Source organism: Lactuca sativa, chromosome 3 (genome assembly GCF_002870075.4).
Source record: "Lactuca sativa cultivar Salinas chromosome 3, Lsat_Salinas_v11, whole genome shotgun sequence".
In the NCBI taxonomy this organism is placed as follows: Eukaryota; Viridiplantae; Streptophyta; class Magnoliopsida; order Asterales; family Asteraceae; genus Lactuca; species Lactuca sativa.
This window is the reverse complement of record NC_056625.2, coordinates 317,914,830-317,935,457: the sequence shown is the minus strand read 5'-3', so window position 1 is coordinate 317,935,457 and position 20,628 is coordinate 317,914,830.

The following is a 20,628-nucleotide window of genomic DNA, read 5'->3' as shown; positions in this document are numbered from 1 at the left end:
TTGGATTTTTGGGCCCAAGTAGCTTGATCTTTGGGATTTGGACGTCCCAAGTCAATATATCTTTAGATCTGAAACCTTGGAGGGTCCTCATGGCATCAAGGTGCCATCTTTATGGCCATGAGAACCCCATGTATGAAGTAAACCCCATTTTTGGACATTAGAGCTTAAAAATCCCATGCATGTACGTAAAGTTCATGACTTTATGTGTTTTATCGACTTAAGGAGCCCAGATCTACCTGTTGGATGAGAGTTGTACATCAGAAACCGAGTTTTGGACATGGACATTAGTCGACTCGACGAGTCGTTCTTGGGGCTCGGCAAGTCAGGGGTTTGGGTTTCCAACCTTATATGATTCTAGGGAATCTAGTTTAGTCTAGAAAGGATTTAGATGAGTCTAGAGGAAGGAATCGGTGAGATGGACATAACTATTGACCTGGAAGCCATGGGACTCGGCAAGTGTATGAACGCACTCGGCGAGTCCAAAGCCATCTCCCAACCCATGAAGATGGACTCAACGAGTTGTTCATACAACTTGACGAGTCACATACTAGACACAATCAAATGACGAACATAAACTCGACGAGTTCAAGGAGGCACTCGGCGAGTGAGTTGAAGATTGTCTGGATGATATGATTTAAGGAGAACTCATCGAGTTCTTGCTAGACTCGATGATTTTAGTCGGTTTGAGAGACAGATGAAGGGGCAGGGACTCGGCCAGTTGGTGGGCCAACTCGGCGAAACAATTCTATTGGAAGTTGACTCTGATCAGGATTTTGACTTTGGCCAGGGGTAAAATAGTCATTTTACCCTAAGATTAGTATCAGTTTTTGACAAAGTGTCCTTATGGAATTTATAGTCGGAGAGTTACCGGAGCAGCAGACAGAGACTCCTCATCGAGAGTTGCAGCAGTCAGTTACACGAGGTGAGCTGCCTTCCAGTAGGAACAAGTCTAAGGCACCGAGGCCGACCCGTTTAAGTAGTAGAGTATGTCGGGGGTAAGCCTGATGTTGGGGATACCCCGATGTAGTTTATATGTTTCCAGACTTCGGTCCGATGCCGGGGCAGTCTCGAGAAGTAGTTATGTATCCATGATGTCTTTGTGATTCATGCATGTTAATGCATTATGTGTTATATGTTCCGAACTCTGGTTCAATGTTGGGGTGAGCCCGATGCCAGACAGGAGTCCGATGCAGGGTAAGACGATGCCGAGATTCGTCCCGATGCAGTTGGGAAGAGTCCCAGAGTTATGTTATTTGTTATATGTGCTTTGTATGGTATGTGGTAGTTTGGGGGAGCTCACTAAGCTTTGTGATTATAGTTTCAGTTTTGGTTTCAGGTACTTCAGCTAGTAAAGGGAAGGGCTCGAGCTGATGGCATGGCACACACACACCACAGTTGATTAGCTTGGGAGTTTATTCTGATATTTGTTATGAGACCGTATATGTTATCAGATTTTTTAAGTTTTCAAGATATATGTTTTATGGTTTACACTATGGAAATGATATTTATGTTTGATAAATTATTTTGAAAACGAATTTTTTGGCTTGTATTTTTGCAATGTTTCAAGTTGGTATCAGAGCCTAGGTTTGAGGAATTCGGGAGCATTTTGGGTGTGCCTGAACTCAAACTAAGGAAGTGGTATAAAGTTTTCAAAAGAAAAGAGTTTTAGAAAAGTGAAGAATTTTTAGAAAGAAAAGAACTGTGAAAAGAGAAAAACGGTGTGGTGCATGCAATCAGCCGAGCTCAAGTAAGTACTCCCAAATTACCCATACAACTTTGTGCTATGATATGATTATCAGCTTTATTAGAACAACATGCTAGATTAAGACTAAGGATTTAGGAAGGATACCTTGTGTGCCTGTTATATATGTTTCAGCTTTACGAGAACTGCATGCTAAGTACATAAATGACAGTATGATAGTCAGACTAGTATATGCTTGATTATGTGTACTCGATGCTCGAATGTTGCTTGCTTTGTGGTTTTAGGAGTCTTAATTATCTTTTACTAACTAGTAAATGAATTTGTTACATTACATATTGCAAGGATTAAATAATTTCAGAGGGTTAGGTCTAGCTCTATTTCGCAGCTCTTGTTTGAGTCCAACCGTTGTAGGGTAGGATCTCTCATTCGAAGAATTATCTAGTCTGAGTAATATGTAATAGTAATCGCGAGCTAGTTAGGGGAAGAAAGTGGGAACTTCTTGTGCAGCTGATGGGGGACAGTGAGTTGGAGATTACCGTAGGGCAAGCTTAGGATGAGAGTAGCAGTAGAAGGGACATGGTGGAGTCAAGGCAGTTCTTGAGGAAACTACATATAGATGTGGAAGATAGTATGGGCCCGTACTACTGAAAGTAGAGGATCCATACTCGAATCAAGGAAGGCTGAGTCGAGACCATGGAACTTGTGATATATGTGATCCTTCAAGTTATAGTACTATTCTGATGTTTGCCATTATGTGTTTTCAGAATCGTGGTTTTACGCCCGAGACTAGCAGTCATCTGTTCAGGTGCGTGGGAGGGATCAGGTTCAGGCTCTGGAGATGAGCACTTGGATGAGCAGACCATGGAGTTTATCTCCTCATAGATCACGCGTAGCATACTTGAGCAGACTCCTGTGATATTCAGTTTGATCAAGGAGGGTATCCTGGAGCTTATGGATAAGAGGTTGGTTGTGTTTCGTACTGAGGTGGTGAATATGATGGGGTCATGCACGCTCACGTTCAGAGTGTTCAGACCATATGGAGCTCCTGATTATGAGGGGGCTCGAGACCCCATTGCTAGTACCCGATGGTTGACAGATGTCGCCAATGCATTCCGCACCAGCAGATGTCCCGAGGGGTACAAGGTTAGGCTCACGTCCTGTCTTCTGAATGGTCGGGCACGTGATTGGTGGGAGGAGGTTGGGAGAGAAATTGGAGATGAAACTTTGATGGATGCTATGACCTAGAGTGATTTTACAAGAAGGTTCAGAGCCAAGTTCGCACATGATATTGAGGTGCAACAGCTTGCCAGGGTGTTCCAGGATCCCTAGTAGTTGACAGAGACTGTGGCGAAGATTACTGCCATGTTTAGGGAGAGGGCCCTCCTTGTTCCGCAGTATGCGCCAGTCGAGGAGATGAAGAAGGACCGATATCATAAGATGTTCCGGAGTGACATCCGCCAGTTTTTGAGTCGGTCCAGCTGCAAGACGTTGGAAGATATGATAACGAGGGCTCGAGAGAGGGTGTTGGATTTAGAGATGGAGAGGAAGAGGAAGCCAGAGGGAGTTCAGACGAGAGTTCGGGCATGAAGCCCAAGGTATTAGATCACAGATCTTGGAGTCACCAGGGCCACGGTCGTTGTGGAAAGTGTGGCAGGATGCACGAGGGAGAATGCAAGGCAGGGAGTTCAGACTGCTATAAGTGCGGCCGTACTGGACACATGAGCTAAGATTGCATAGCTACTACCACCACCACACCAGCATCAAATATGATTTGCTTTCAGTTCAATTAGAGGGGACACAAGCGATCCTAGTGCTCGAGGTTAGCAGCAGTAGGGAAAGTGGTAGCACCTTCTCCTGTCACCTCGAGGATTAAAGACAACCGTCAGGGCCCAGCTGAGGCGCTGACGGTGCGGAACAAGGCACTTTTCAGTTTATTGTAGAGGAGGCACGATCAGCTCCTGACGCCATGATGTGTATGTATTTTTCTTCTTACCTCTGTATTTGATTTTGTATATGTCTCATGGTTGTGTTGTTTATAGGATCGTTCTTATTGAATGGAATTGCAGCTATGGTATTGTTTAATTCGGGTGCTATCCGATATTTTGTATCGCTCGCTCTTAGCAAGTGGTTTAGCAGAGATTCGTGGGAGCTGGATTGTCCACTTGACGTCGAGATAGCGGATGACATGACCGTCAGGGTCACGAGAGGTCATAGAGGTTGTACGCTTCGATTATTTGATGAGCGGTTGCCAGTGGCCCTGGTTCCTATTCCCCAGCATGGGGTACAAGATCATAGTAGGTATGGATTGGTTGAGTCCCAACGGGGTAGTGATAGATAGCGAACAACAGTTGGTTAGAGTTCGCACTCCCAGTGGGGGAGAGTTAGTGATACAAGGCAAGAGGCCATAGTGCAGACCAGTATTCTGCTCTGCAGCAAGAGCGAGACGTCACATTCAGCAGGGTTATGCAGGATATGTCGCGTATGTCATGGATACCCGGGATAAGGGTAAGGCGATAGTCGATGACGTACCAGTGGTACGAGAGTAACCAAATGTATTTCCAGAGGATTTGCCTGGGATACCTCCGGAGAGACAGGTTGAGATCTGGATTGACCTGATTCCTGGTGCGGCTCCGGTAGCCAAGGCTCCATATCGGTTGGCTCCTCCCGAGCTGCGGGAGTTGTCTACCTAGCTGTATGAGCTGCTACACAAGGGTTTTATAAGGCTGAGCAGTTTGTCATGGGGATTGTAATAGCCCGGATTCCCAGGTATTATTCATTCTTATATTTTTTTGTGATTTGTGAGGAGACTCGGCGAGTTGGTGCCCAAACTCGCTGAGTATGATTGCGGCTATGGGCACGGGTTTGCGCCTGGTTTCGGCGAGTCCAAAAGTGGACTCGGAGAGTCCATGCTGTTCAATGAAACCCTAATTCCCCGGGTTTGGAGCCTATTTAAGGGCACTTATAGCCTCCCATTGTGGCTAACAGTCCCTTGAGAGAACCCTAGGAGAGATAATTCGTTTTGGGAGAGTGGAAGTCACATTTGGGCCTTTGTATTCCTTGTTTAGCAAGAAGAAGGTGGCAAGAGCAAGGAGAAGGTGAGATTCCAGCAGATCCAGAGTCCAGAGGCTTCATTTTGAGGTAATAGTTCGAACCTCCTTCAGTTTTAGGGTTGATCTTTAGAGTTAGGGTTTTCTAACCCCTTTGGAGAGTGATTATGTGAAGCAAATGGTCCCTCTTCGAGTTTGTGCTTTGGATCTGGACTCAAAGAGGTCCAGAGACCTTAACCCTTGGAGCTTTTTGGGTTATTATGGAGTTATTGGACCTAGGTGGTCATTTTTGGGACCAAATCTCCTTTTGATGCCTTGTAGGGGTTATACAAGCATCAAGTTTCGAACTTTACGTGACCTTCATGCTTGGGAAGGCCAGATCTATGGTATGGGAAAGCAAATCTGACCTTAGAAGGTCAATATAGTTTGTGCATGGCATGAACTCGCCGAGTTGTTCTTGAGACTCGGCGAGTAGGGTTGGGGTTTCACGTAAAGTGTTCAACGGGTAGACTCGCTGGGTTGGGGGATAACCCAGTGAGTTAGGCATAGTCAATAAGGGGCTGAGTCAAGCCGGAACTCGCCGAGTTGTTCTTGAGACTCGGCGAGTTGAGTCGTGGTTGCCCCGCGATTCATGCCAGGTGGAACTCGTCGAGTTAGTGAAGTACTCGACGTGTCAACAGAGGATCCGAGAGAGTCAGTGAACGCGTATACACTCGACGAGTCGCTTTGGTGCACTCGCCGAGTCCGATCAAAGTTGACCGTTGACCATTGACCAGAGTTGACCAGTGTTGACTTGATAGGGTTAGTCAACCTTAGTTGTAAAAGCGTTAATTAGAGATATATTGTATTATAAGAGGATTATAGCTCGGGGGATCGAGCACGAGTGATTTCAGGGATTTGCGAGTTATCGAGATACACGAGGTGAGTCTTCTCACTATACTTTACCTTGAGTAGGTAACTAGAGTCATGTGATACAGTGTTTGTATGCTATATATCTGTTATGTGTTGCACTGCATTATTCTATGTGATTTATGCTGTGCTTGTTTACAGAGTTAGAACCTGAGGGTTCACAGAGTTTGGGTGCACGGACCCACAGAGTTATAGCCTCGAGTGGCTAATATGTGTTATATGTGGTATTTTGGGGAACTCACTAAGCTTTGTGCTTACAGTGTTTGGTGTTATTTGTTTCAGGTACTAGTGATGATCGTGGGAAGGCGTCGGCTTGATCAGTACACACACACGGGATTTTATGTTATGAGATCTTGGGAGTTTTGTGTGGCATGGATTGAATTTCAAACATTGATGTTTTTACGAATATTAAATGAATTATGTTTTTATAAAATGCGAAAAATTGTTTTGAAATTACGGTTTTACAGGGATCCCCGATCCTGTTTGTGAAGAAGAAGGATGGGTCACACCGTATGTGCATAGATTACCAGGAGTTGAATAAGGTAACGGTGAAGAACCGTTACCCATTGCCGAGGATAGATAATATGTTTGACCAGCTTCAGGGAGCATCTTTGTTTTCCAAGATTGGTTTACGGTCCGGATATCACTAGATGCGGTTAAGAGATGATGATATGCAGAAGACCTCTTTTAGGACCCGCTATGGTCATTATGAGTTTATGGTGATGCCATTTGGTCTCACCAATGCTCCATCCGCATTCATGGATCTCATGAATCGTGTGTGTAGACTAATGTTGGATCGCTCTGTAATAGTATTCATTGATAACATCTTGGTTTATTCCAAGACTAAGGATAAGCACGAGGAACACCTGAGAGAGGTGCTGGAGACCTTGAGGAGGGAGAGACTTTTCGCAAAGTTCTCCAAGTGCGAGTTCTGGTTGCGCGAGGTGCAATTTCTCGGGCACCTTGTCAACTAAAAGGGTATATTAGTAGATCCGGTCAAGATAGAGGTTGTGATGCACTGGGAGGTACCGAGGTCTCCAACTGAGATTCGGAGCTTCCTGGGATTGGAAGGGTATTATTGGAGATTTATCTAGGAATTCTCCAAGATAGCAGTTATGCTTACTCGAATGACCAAGAAGTTGGTGGTGTTTTGCTGGGGTTCTGAGCAGCAGTCAGCCTTTGAGACGCTCAGGCAGTGACTGTGGGAGGCGCCGATTCTCACCCTACCAGAGGGAATGGATGACTTTAGAGTCTACTGTGACGCTTCGATCACAGGTATGGGAGCAATGTTAATACAGTGGGGGCATGTGATAGCTTATGCCTCGAGATAGTTGAAACCTCACGAAGCTAAACACTCGACGCTTGATTTAGAGTTGGGGGCAGTAGTGTTCACCCTCAAGATTTGGCGGCATTGCCTCTATGGGGTCCGATGTACTATCTACACGGACCACAAGAATCTAAGGTACCTCATGGATCAGCCGGGCTTAAACATGAGGCAGCGTCGGTGGTTAGATGTGGTAAAGGACTACGATTGTGAGATCCTTTACCATCCGGGCAAGGCCAACGTAGTGGCCGATGCCCTGAGCCACAAGGCGGTAGCGGCTCCGATCTAGGATATATGCCTGAGGATGACAGTGATTAATCCACTGTTGGAGTAGATTAGAGAGGCACAGGTTGAGGGCCTAAAGGAGGAGCGCCAAAAGAGCGAAAGGATAATGGGGTGAGTGGCTTCGTTGGATTACGACAGCCGAGGATTGTTAACCCTGCATGGGAGGGTCTGGGTATCGTACTGGGGTGGAGTACGGCAAGTGCTGATAGATGAGGCCCAGAAGTCTCAGTTCTCCATCCATCTAGGGGCGACGAAGATGTATAGCGATCTTCGACCTGATTATTGGTAGCCCTTCATGAAGCGGTACGTTGCTTGGTATGTGGAGAGATGCCTGACCTGCAGGAAGGTCAAGCCAAAGCACCAGAGGCCTCACAGTAAGATGCAGCCATTAGACATTCCTGTGTGGAAATGGAAATATATCACTATGGATTTTATTACTAAGCTTTTTGAGACCACACATAGGGTTGATTCGATATGGGTCATTGTGGATCGATTGACCAAGAGCACCCATTTTATACCGATCCAGGATAGCATCTCGGCCGAGAAGTTGGCCGAGATTTATGTGCAAAAGGTAGTGGCACGTTATGGAGTGCCTGTCTCGATGGTGTCAAAATGAGACGTCCGATTCACTTCTAGGTTTTGGAAGCGGTTTCACGACGAGATGGGTACTCATCTCCATTTCAGCAACGCTTTCCACACTCAGACGAAAAGGCAAAGCGAGAGGACGATTCAGACTCTTGAGGACACGCTTCAGGCATGTGTGCTGGATTTCGGAGGTAGTTGGGATACGTATCTTCCGTTAGCGGAATTTTCGTATAACCACAGCTATCACTCCAATATAGACCGACCTCCCTTCGAGATGCTCTATGGGAGGAAGGGAAGGAGCCTAATTTGTTGGGGTGAGGTCTGTCAGAAAGTCATGGGGAGTACGGAGGTAGTACTGAAGACCACGGAGCGGATTCAGCTAGTTCGGAGCAGGCTCCAGACTGCTCAAAGTCGACAGAAGAGTTACACCGATAAGCGGCGTTCGGGCTTCGAGTTTCAGGTGGTTGACATGGTCCTCCTGAAAGTGTCACTCAGGAAGGGTGTTATCAGGTTTCGGAAACGAGGCAAGATGGGCCCCAGGTTTATTGGTCCATTTAGAGTTTTGTGCCAGGTGGGTTGGGTTGCGAATTTTTTAGACCTTCCATTAGGTCCCAACAAGATCCACAGCACGTTCCATGTTTCTCAGTTTCCGAAGTGCTTCGTGGATGATTTAGTAGTGATACCTCTTGAGGACATCCAGGTTGACGATAGCCTAAACAACATCGAGAGACCCGTTGCTATTCTAGATCGTAGGACGAAGGAGCTGAGGAACAAGAGGGTAGAGTTAGTGAAGTTGTAGTGGTGGAACCGAAAGGGTTCGGAGTAGACGTGGGAGCCCAAAGAGGAAATGAGCGAACACTACCCAGAGTTGTTTCCAAAGTCAGCAGAGTTCAAGGACAAAGTTTAACACGAGTGGGGGAGAATTGTAACACCCGGTCTCAGGTATGCATTTAAATTGAAGTCAAATTCCATATTTTACTCTTGGACTCGACGAGTTGGGGGCTCAACTCGTCGAGTAGGACCGACTGCGGATCAGGGGAATTAGTGACCTACTCGGCAAGTCGGAAGTCAGACTCGTTGAGTAGGAGATGTTTGGGTCAAAACCTTAAATTGGAAGGTTTGAACCCTATTTAAACATCTTATGAGGCTCCATCAGCTCCTAAGCACTACACCTGAATCCCTAATCCTCCATAAGTGAGCATGAGCTTTCTTGGTTATTTTAATCTTCCTTGGTGTGTTTTGAAGCTAGAGAAAGAAGTGGAAGATAAAAGACCCAAAGGGGAAGGAATAGATCCAAGATCAACAATATTTTCTCCTCACTTTCTGTTAATCAAGCTTCATAATTGACTTGTAGTTTCTTAGATCTCCTTGTGGTCATTTCTTTGGAGTTTTGGGCCCAAGTAGCATGATCTTTGGGACTTTGACGTCCCAAGTCAATATATCTTCAGATCTGAACCCCCCCCCCCCAGGGTCCTCATGGCATAAAGGTGGCATCTTTATGGCCCTGAGAACCCCATGTATGAAATAAACCCCATTTTTGGCCCTTTGAGCTTAAAAATCCCATGCATGTACATAAATTTCATGACTTTATGTGTTATATTGACTTAAGGAGCCCAGATCTACCTGTTGGATGAGAGTTGTACATCAGAAACCGAGTTTTGGACATGAACCTTAGTCAATTCGGCAAGTCATTCTTGGGGCTCGGCGAGTCGGGGGTTTGGGCTTCCAACCTTCTATGATTCGAGGGAATCCAGTTTAGTCTAGAACGGATTTAGCTGAGTCCAGAGGAAGGACTCGATGAAATGGACATAACTATGGACTTGGAAGCCACGGGACTCGGTGAGTATATGAATGCACTCGGTGAGTCCAAGGCCATCTCCCAACCCATGAAGATGGACTCGACGAGTTGTTCATACAACCCGGCGAGTCACAGACTAGACACAATCATATGACGAAGATAAACTCGGCGAGTTCAAGGAGGAACTCAATGAGTGAGTTGCATATTGTCCCCATGATATGATATAAGGAGAACTTGTCAAGCTCTTGCTAGACTCGATGAGTTGAGTTGGTTTTAGAGACAGATGAGTGGGCAGGGACTCGGCCAGTGGCGGGCCAACTCGGCGAGATGAGTCAATTGGAGGTTGACTTTGATTAGGATTTTGACTTTGTCCAGGGGTAAAATAGTCATTTTACCCTAAGATCAGTATCGGTTTTTGACTAAGTGTCTTTATGGAATTTATAGCCGGAGAGTTGTCGGAGCAGCAAACAGAGACTCGTCACTGAGAGTTGCAGCAGTCAGTTACACGAGGTGAGTTTCCTTCTAGTAGGAATCGGTCTAAGGCACCAAGGCCAGCCCATTTAAGTAGTATAGTATGCAGGGGTAAGCCCGATGCGGTTTATATGTTTCCGGACATCGGTCCGATACCGGGGCGGTCCGGAGAAGTAGTTATGTATTCTTGATGTCTTTGTGATTCATGCATGTTTATGTGTTATGTGTTATATGCTCCGGACTCTGGTCCGATGTCAGGGTAAGCCCAATGCAGTATATGTGATTATATTATATGTTATGTGTTCTGGGGTAAGCCCGTGTCGGGGCAAGCCCAATTTATCTTAGTCATTATGCCATGTTTTATGTATTCAGGGCATGCCCGATGTATGCTAGCTTATGTATTATATATTTCGGACTTCAGTCCACTGTCGAGGTAAGCCCGATACAGTTTACATGATTATGTTATGTGTTTATGATATATATGTATCTTGAGTATGTATCGAGGTAAGCCCGATGCTGGGGTGAGCCGGATGCCCGATGCGGTTGAATGCTGGGGTGAGCCTGATGCCGGACAGGAGTCCGACGTCGTGTAAGCCGATGTCGGGATTCGTCCCGATGCAATCGGGAAGAGTCCCAGAGTTATGTTATTTGTTATATGTGCTTTGTATGGTATGTGGTAGTTTGGGGGAGCTTACTAAGTTTCGTGCTTACAGTTTCAGTTTTGGTTTCAGGTAATTCAATTAGTAAAGGGAAGGGCTCGAGCTGATGGCATGGCACACACACACCATAGTTGATTAGCCTAGGAGTTTACTCTAATATTTGTTATGAGATCGTATATGTTATCAGTTTTTATGAGTTTTCAAGATACATGTTTTATGGTTTACACTATGGCAATGATATTTATGTTTGATAAATGATTTTGAAAACAAAATTTTTGGCTTGTATTTTTGGGATGTTTCACAAATTGTGTGTTTTTTCTATCTACTTTTTGAAATTTAGACACTCTAGTTTCCCCATGGATCAAATCACCCTTTTTGCATGTTTCTTCCATGAGTCAATTGGAGGTTGACTTTGATCAGGATTTTGACTTTGGCCAGGGGTAAAATAGTCATTTTACCCTAAGATCAGTATCGGTTTTTGACTAAGTGTCTTTATGGAATTTATAGCCGGAGAGTTGCCGGAGCAGCAAACAGAGACTCGTCACTGAGAGTTGCAGCAGTCAGTTACACGAGGTAAGTTTCTTTCTAGTAGGAATCGGTCTAAGGCGCCAAGGCCGACCCATTTAAGTAGTATAGTATGCATGGGTAAGCCTGATGCAGTTTATATGTTTCCGGACATCGGTCCGATACCGGGGCGGTCCCGAGAAGTAGTTATGTATGCTTGATGTCTTTGTGATTCATGCATGTTTATGTGTTATGTGTTATATGCTCCGGACTCTAGTCCGATGTCAGGGTAAGCCCAATGCAGTATATGTGATTATATTCTATGTTATGTGTTCTGGGGTAAGCTCGTGTCGCGGTAAGCCCGATTTATGTTAGTCATTATGCCATGTTTTATGTATTCGGGGCATGCCCGATGTATGCTAGCTTATGTGTTATATATTCCGGACTTCAGTCCACTGTCGAGGTAAGCCCGATGCAGTTTACATGATTATGTTATGTGTTTATGATATATATGTATCTTGAGTATGTATCGAGGTAAGCCCGATGCCGAGGTGAGCCGGATGCCCGATGCGGTCGAATGCTGGGGTGAGCCCGATGCCGGACAGGAGTCCGATGTCGTGTAAGCCGATGTCGGGATTCGTCCCGATGCAATCGGGAAGAGTCCCAGAGTTATGTTATTTGTTATATGTGCTTTGTATGGTATGTGGTAGTTTGGGGGAGCTTACTAAGCTTCGTGCTTACAGTTTCAGTTTTGGTTTCAGGTAATTCAATTAGTAAAGGGAAGGGCTCGAGCTGATGGCATGGCACACACACACCACAGTTGATTAGCCTAGGAGTTTACTCTGATATTTGTTATGAGATCGTATATGTTATCAGTTTTTATGAGTTTTCAAGATACATGTTTTATGGTTTACACTATGGCAATGATATTTATGTTTGATAAATGATTTTGAAAACAAAATTTTTGGCTTGTATTTTTGGGATGTTTCACAAATCGTGTGTTTTTTCTATCTCCTTTTTGAACATTAGACAAACTAGTTTCCCCATGGATCAAATCACCCTTTTTGCATGTTTCTTCCATGAGTCAATTGGAGGTTGACTTTGATCAGGATTTTGACTTTGGCCAGGGGTAAAATAGTCATTTTACCCTAAGATCAGTATCGGTTTCTGACTAAGTGTCTTTATGGAATTTATAGCCGGAGAGTTGCCGGAGCAGCAAACAGAGACTCGTCACTGAGAGTTGCAGCAGTCAGTTACACGAGGTAAGTTTCTTTCTAGTAGGAATCGGTCTAAGGCGCCAAGGCCGACCCATTTAAGTAGTATAGTATGCATGGGTAAGCCTGATGCAGTTTATATGTTTCCGGACATCGGTCCGATACCGGGGCGGTCCCGAGAAGTAGTTATGTATGCTTGATGTCTTTGTGATTCATGCATGTTTATGTGTTATGTGTTATATGCTCCGGACTCTAGTCCGATGTCAGGGTAAGCCCAATGCAGTATATGTGATTATATTCTATGTTATGTGTTCTGGGGTAAGCTCGTGTCGCGGTAAGCCCGATTTATGTTAGTCATTATGCCATGTTTTATGTATTCGGGGCATGCCCGATGTATGCTAGCTTATGTGTTATATATTCCGGACTTCAGTCCACTGTCGAGGTAAGCCCGATGCAGTTTACATGATTATGTTATGTGTTTATGATATATATGTATCTTGAGTATGTATCGAGGTAAGCCCGATGCCGAGGTGAGCCGGATGCCCGATGCGGTCGAATGCTGGGGTGAGCCCGATGCCGGACAGGAGTCCGATGTCGTGTAAGCCGATGTCGGGATTCGTCCCGATGCAATCGGGAAGAGTCCCAGAGTTATGTTATTTGTTATATGTGCTTTGTATGGTATGTGGTAGTTTGGGGGAGCTTACTAAGCTTCGTGCTTACAGTTTCAGTTTTGGTTTCAGGTAATTCAATTAGTAAAGGGAAGGGCTCGAGCTGATGGCATGGCACACACACACCACAGTTGATTAGCCTAGGAGTTTACTCTGATATTTGTTATGAGATCGTATATGTTATCAGTTTTTATGAGTTTTCAAGATACATGTTTTATGGTTTACACTATGGCAATGATATTTATGTTTGATAAATGATTTTGAAAACAAAATTTTTGGCTTGTATTTTTGGGATGTTTCACAAATCGTGTGTTTTTTCTATCTCCTTTTTGAACATTAGACAAACTAGTTTCCCCATGGATCAAATCACCCTTTTTGCATGTTTCTTCCATGAGCGTATGGTCGTACACTCATTGGCCGTACACACCTTTCATACAATCACATGTGATTTTATCACTTAGTTTCAAGTATTCCTAAGTCCCTTGGGTTGCTTGCCTACATGATTAGTCGTTATATACACTAATTATATTCACACATGTGTCATTATATGCTTAATATGATCCCTTTGTGCTCGAGACTTCACTTGACACTTAGCATCCTGCACCGATCTTACATTCGAATCACTCACTACATGTGAGTTAATACCCCTGCAATCAACCTATTAACAATTTTAAACACTTTTTTGGAGGGGGGGGATACAAGTTGAAAGTCTTGTTTTAAACTCATTTTCAAACTATTTTTAAACATGGTTAGACGTTATTGTAAAATGCTTTTCAAAAACTACTCCTAAACTCTTTTCAAACTCCTTTACTTTCAAAACCGTATTCTTTTATGTATTGGTATATAAGTATGCTTTAATGGACTTAGGACTATTGTTAATGACCTTGACTCATGTTCCTTGTTTGGTTGTGGGCTTAGGGTAGGATACCCTAGTCCGACTGTCGATTAACTCATAGTTATACACACTAAGTACGTATAAGAATATAAAATGTTACCTTTAGAATTATACCTAACCCAATTGTTCAAGCGGAACAATTGAGTCTTTTTATACTAGTCAGATACAAAACAAACATGTTAGTAAGCTATTATATGTATAGCTTAGAGAACATATACAAGAACAGTAATGAACATATACATATACAACAACAGGAAAGAGCATATGCATATACATTTAGAAGTGCAGAAGGTAACATACACAGTATAACAAGTACGTAATAACTAGAATGTGAGATACTACTTCATGGTACAACAATACATTGTCGTATCACCTTGTAACCAGAGTCTGCTGGAGGGAGAGCGGGCATTGTATTTATACAACTATATGGGATAGACACTCCCACACCCCGACTGCTAGATACAGTCCCAACCGGTAAGGCCAAGAGATGACAAAATGTCACTTCATTACTTTTTGACGCCAGAAGGTCGTCATGTATTCATCCATCAATCAGCATGGTAACAACGACATTCATTCTAATCCTTAATTAACCAATTCAGTTTAATAGGAAATAAGACTCTCGAAAGCGTATGGTACATTTAATACGCCTATGAGTCTTCATTTTTCCCATTTCTATATACAACAGTGGTACTGCTGGGTTAAAACCTACTATTTTTCCTAGTAAAAGATAGTAATAATATGGGAAAATACATTTTATATAAAGTACTACTATACTTACTACGACTGCTTATACAAACATTACATTTTTGCATGAGAACAAACATACAAACCGTCGAGCCTTGAGTGGAAGGCTACATTTCATCTTAAGTAGGAAATATAGGATTTTCTGGGAAAACTTTACAAACAAACGAACATATCATATACAAACATTTTAAAGTTTTTGAATCCAAACAAATGACACCACACACTTATGAACTCACCAGCATTTATCCCGATACCCTCTGTCAAAATAACTTGTATTCTCAGGGAACCAGTAGACAAGTACACCCATGCAGCTTTTGAAGGATGGAGTGGATTCAAGACTCGTCATTATTTTTTCTATACATTTTGGTGTCATTTAAACTTTACTAAAGAACACACATGTATTTAACTATTCTGTTAATGCAATGGATGTTGTTGCTTGTTTTACTAGTATGCATTGTTATGATACTATACATTACGTCTTCCGCCACCGAATATTTCCACCAATTCGGTTTGGGGGTGTGACAGTTTATTCGTTATCAATATCAATATTAATTTGTTCGTTATCATTTTCAATATTAATTTGTTCGTTATTATTTTCACTATTAGTTTGTTCGTTATTAATATCAATATTAGTTTGTTCGTTATCATTATCAATATTAGTTTATTCATTATTATTTTCACTATTAGTTTTTTCATTATTATTTTCACTATTATTTTGTTCGTTATCGATTTCAATATTAGTATGTTCATTATCATTTCCGATATTAGTTTGTTCATGATCATTATTATCAATATTAGTTTGTTCTTGTTCATTATCAACATTAGTTTGTTCTTGTTCATTATCAACATTTTAGTTTGTAGTTAAAAAAAATTTAAAATGATCCTTTTTCTGATTCTATAAAAGCTTCTTGTTGGATTTTCCTTTTTCTTTTTAAAGCCACTGATTCGTATCTTCTATTTGACGTGATTATTAAGTATTTTGTTATTAATAACAATGCACAATCACCAAGATGACTACTATATGTAACAACGTAAATTTCAAACAAATTTTTCACTTTTTAAAAATGTAATTTCATTCATAAAGATTCTCATTTCTCAATGTATCACATAACAAATCCATAAATTCACATCCCAAGATTAAAATGTATGAAACTCCAATAGTGTACTAATCATGTCGGCGCCTTCCCGCGATCCTCACTGTTACTGAAACACATAACACAAATACTGTAAGCAGAAGGCTTTGTGAGTTCCCCGAAATACCACATATAAGACATATTAGCCACTCGAGGCTATAACTCTGTGGACCCTCCAGTCCTAACTTTGTAGACCCTCTGCTCCTAACTCTGTGAACCTTCCGGTTCTAACTCTATAAAGTTTGGAACATACACGACATGAATCACATAAAAATAATGCAATGTATCACAATCACATAAACAGCATACAAGATACTCAGTCATATAACTCTAATTACCACTCTAGATAAAGTATAGTTAGAAGACTCACCTCGGGTAACTCGGTAAATCTCGAACTTGGTAAATCTGGTTTAGCCTCCGCCTAATCACATGGAATAAGTACTCTAATCAATACAACTCACAAGGCTAGACTAATCCCTCTCTTAGCACTCTCAGAAGGGTAAAAGACCATTTTACCCCTCTCATGACTCAAAGACCATAACATTGACCAAACCCTAAAAGTCAACAAAAGTCAACTCTCCGAGTTATGCTGCGCCTACCAAACCTGTACGCTAGGCGTACCCGACAACCTCACAGAAACGGGGAACGCGACCCCCTACGCTGCGCGTACTGGGATTACGCTCCGCGTAAGTCCCAGTTTCATGCTCCTTAGCTTTTGGGGTCTTAAACTGTTAAGAAACACGTCCAACTCTCAGATCTGACCACCTTTAAGCCTCTTAATCCATAAACTTGGTGACTTTAAGCCTTTACATGGCTGTGAGAGTCACCAACACCGAAATCTTTCCACTTTCAACACTCTAAAGCCCATAACTCAAACATAACTTCCTAATGACGACCAAGCTGGGATTTTTATGGATCAACATCACACATAACACTGAAATGGGACAAATCTAGGTCCATGGAGCCCCTCTTGCTCATAAAGTCTCCACCTTTGGGACTTAAACCCTAGAAATGGACCATAAAACCCAGAACTCAGATCCAAGCTTGAACTCCAAACCTTAGCCTCCACAAGTACCCCTCCTTCTTCTTCACTAACAAACAAAGGCACTTTTAGCTGAAAACACTCACACACAAGCTTTAGGACGAATGAAATGCTCTCTTAGGGTTTGACTCTGTGAAATGGTGACTGAGGATAAGGCCTTAGCATTCCTTTTATAGTGCACAAGCCATAAATTAGGGTTTGCATCTGGGCCCGCTACACCCAGCGTAACCCTGGGTACGCCCAGCATACCTACGCAAGTCCGCATCCAATTAAAGCGCATGTGTAGGTGTAGCGTACTCTTCAGTACGCCCAACGTACTCATTTTCCTTAATATTTCAATTAAGGGATTAACTTGACAACCTTGGAAAAGGAAAAGGGTTTAAGAGACATACCTGAAATTCAGGATGTTACAATTCTCCCCCACTAGAACCAGACTTCCCCCCCGAAGTTTCATGCCGCAAACAACTCCGGATACAGCTCCCGCATCTCTGGCTCTGTTTCCTAAGTCAGCTCAGACCCTCTCCGATGTTGCCACTGGACCTGAACCAGAGGCACCTCCTTGTTCCTTAGAACCTTGATCTTTCGGTCCAAGATCGCGATGGTTGTCTCAACATAATTAAGACTCACATCCACTTGGATATCCTCCAACAACACTACTGCCGACTCGTCAGCTATACACTTCCTCAGCTGAGACACGTAGAAGGTATCATGAATCTGACTCAACTCCGCAGGTAGCTCCAAATGATATGCTACCCTTCCCACCCTCGTGGTCACCCTGAACAGACCAATGTACCAGGGCCCTAGCTTGCCCCTCTTCTTGAATCGGATCACTCATTTCCAAGGAGACAGCTTCAGGAGTATGAATTCTCCCACCTGGAACTCAAGCTCGGACTGTCGCATATCTGCATAACTCTTCTGCCGACTCTGAGTTGTCAACAACCTCTGCCTGACCTGTTGTATCTGCTATGTCTTCTGAAGCACTAATGCAATGCTACCCAACACTCGCTTCCCGACCTCTCCCCAGCATATGGGAGTGCGACACCTCCTCCCATACAACAACTAAAAGGGAGGCATACCGATACTCGAATGGTGGCTGTTGTTATAAAAAAAACTCAGCCAACAGAATATACGAGTCCCAACTTCCTCCGAAGTCGAACACACATTCCCTAAGCATATCCTCAAGCGTCTGAATTGTCCGCTCGCTCTGACCATCCGTCTGTGGGTGGTATACGGTACTGAAATGCTACCTAGTACCCAACTCCTCGAGGAATTTCTTCCCGAACCTGGAAGTGAAACGCACATCTCGGTCCGACACGATCGAGATCGGTACTCCATGCCGCAATACCACCTCTCTCACATAAAACTTTGACAACCTCTCTGCAGAAGAGCTCTCACTGATAGCCAGAAAATGAGCACTCTTCGTCAGCCAGTCAACGATCACCCAAATTGCATCGACACCTCTTGCAGTCCTCGACAATTTGGTGATAAAATCCATGGAAATATGTTCCCACTTCCACTAGGGAATCTCAAGTGGCTGCAGCTTGCCATGCGGTTGCTGGTGCTCGGCCTTAACCACGACAAGTCAAGCACCTCTCTACAAACCACGCCACATCGCTCTTCATACAGGGCCACCACTAGTCTCTCTTCAGGTCCAAATACATCTTAGTGGCCCCGGGATGGATCGAAATCCTCGATATGTGTGCTTTCTCCATTAAAATGGTACGTGCCCCGCCCTCAAATGGCACCCAAATCCGGCCCTGGAAGGTCATCATCCCTCGGCTATCGGCAATGAACTCAGATACTTGCCCGATCACCCGCTCTCTCTGGTGGTTCTCTGGTCTCATGGCCTCTACCTGGGCCTCCTGAATGGTGTCTAACAACAGAGTCATCACCATCAACCTCATACAAACATCCCGTATCGGGGCACTCTCCGCCCTACAGTTAGGTTATGAGCATTCTAACACTCCTAAGTGTACATGCAAACCTAAATACCTTGGATCTATATTTTCTCTATTATACATGCAATTATGAACATACAAGGTATTATCCTAATCTAGCATACAAAATAATGAATATAACAAGACAGAATACATACCTATTTGATGTAGAATGTATTCATGAAGATTGAGTGCCTAATGCCTCAAGTGTGACACCTCAAATGGTTCACACAACACCAAATACACTTGGAATAATTTGAGAGTAACTTAGAACCCCTTGAAATCGGCTAGCCCTTCTCTAGAATGATACTAGTGCTGATTTTGGTCAAGAATAAGATGCATATATAGTTAGGGTTACACTATGTAAACCCTAATTGACATGGCCTTTAATTTCCATGATCCATGGGTACAAAAACACCATGGAGCATCCATGAGGCATCATATAGGTTTTAGCCCAACTAGATAATCCATGGAGCATTAGCCCACTATATAAGTATGGATGATTTACACAATCAACCCGTATATTTAATTAGTCTTCTTTTTTATCACTTAATTAATCCTAGATAAATGCTTGATCAATACTAATTAAATAATCTTATTAATATATTAGAAATTATAATATATTAACCAACCTTAAGTGTTATTTCTCTCATTATAGTCTATCCAAAGCATGACGCCATGCAACCCAAATGGACCATGTCGGGTCAGGTCAAGTCTCACCAATTATAGTTATGGACTTAGACATTAATCCAATAGTTTCCCACTTGGATAAATCTAAAACTTGTAACAACAAAAATTTAAAAAAAAAAATTTCATTTCTTAAAATGTATTTCAATCCAAAATAAGGCATAAAGATCCAATGTATCCTGTCATAATACAAACATATAAATCCCAAGATCATAAATTCTCCATCAGTGTGTACAGATCACGCCGGCGCCTTCCCACGGTCCTCGCTAGTACCTGAAACACATACACAACAACTGTAAGCATAAATGCTTAGTGAGTTCCCCAAAATACAACCTACGCACATACGCCTTTCCAGGCCCCGACCTTCCGGTCCATGTGTCTCAGGGGACTTCCGTCCTGACTGGGTAAACCTTCAGGTCCTACCCATGCCAACCTTACAGTCCACATTACAACGCCTTCCGACCAATATCAAGCATATCATACATAGCACAAATAACAATTAACTTATGACATATAGCACATATGTCTCATACCATATCCGACCTTCCGGTCACACAGTCAAACCCTTCCGGGTATAGTATAGTGAGAAGACTCACCTCGTGTATCTCGATAGCTCACAAATCCCGAAATCACTCGTGCTCGATCCTCCGAGCTACAATCCACCTATAACATCATACGTTTCTTATTAATACTTTTACCACTAAGGTTGACTACCCTTTTCAAGTCAACACTAGTCAGCTCTGGTCAACGGTCAACGGTCAACTTTGACTGGACTCGGCGAGTGCACTAGGGCGACTCGGCGAGTCTAGACGTTTTCACCAACTCTCTATGATTCCCTTTTTGACACGTCGAGTATTCCCCTGACTCGACGAGTTCCACCTAGTAAGAATCGCGGGGCCACCCCGACTCAACTCGTCGAGTCTCAAGAACAACTCGACGAGTCCCAATTCGACTCAGTCCACCTGTCAACCCTCTCTAACTCGCCCTGACTCACTGAGTCAACCTATAACTCGGCAGGACCACT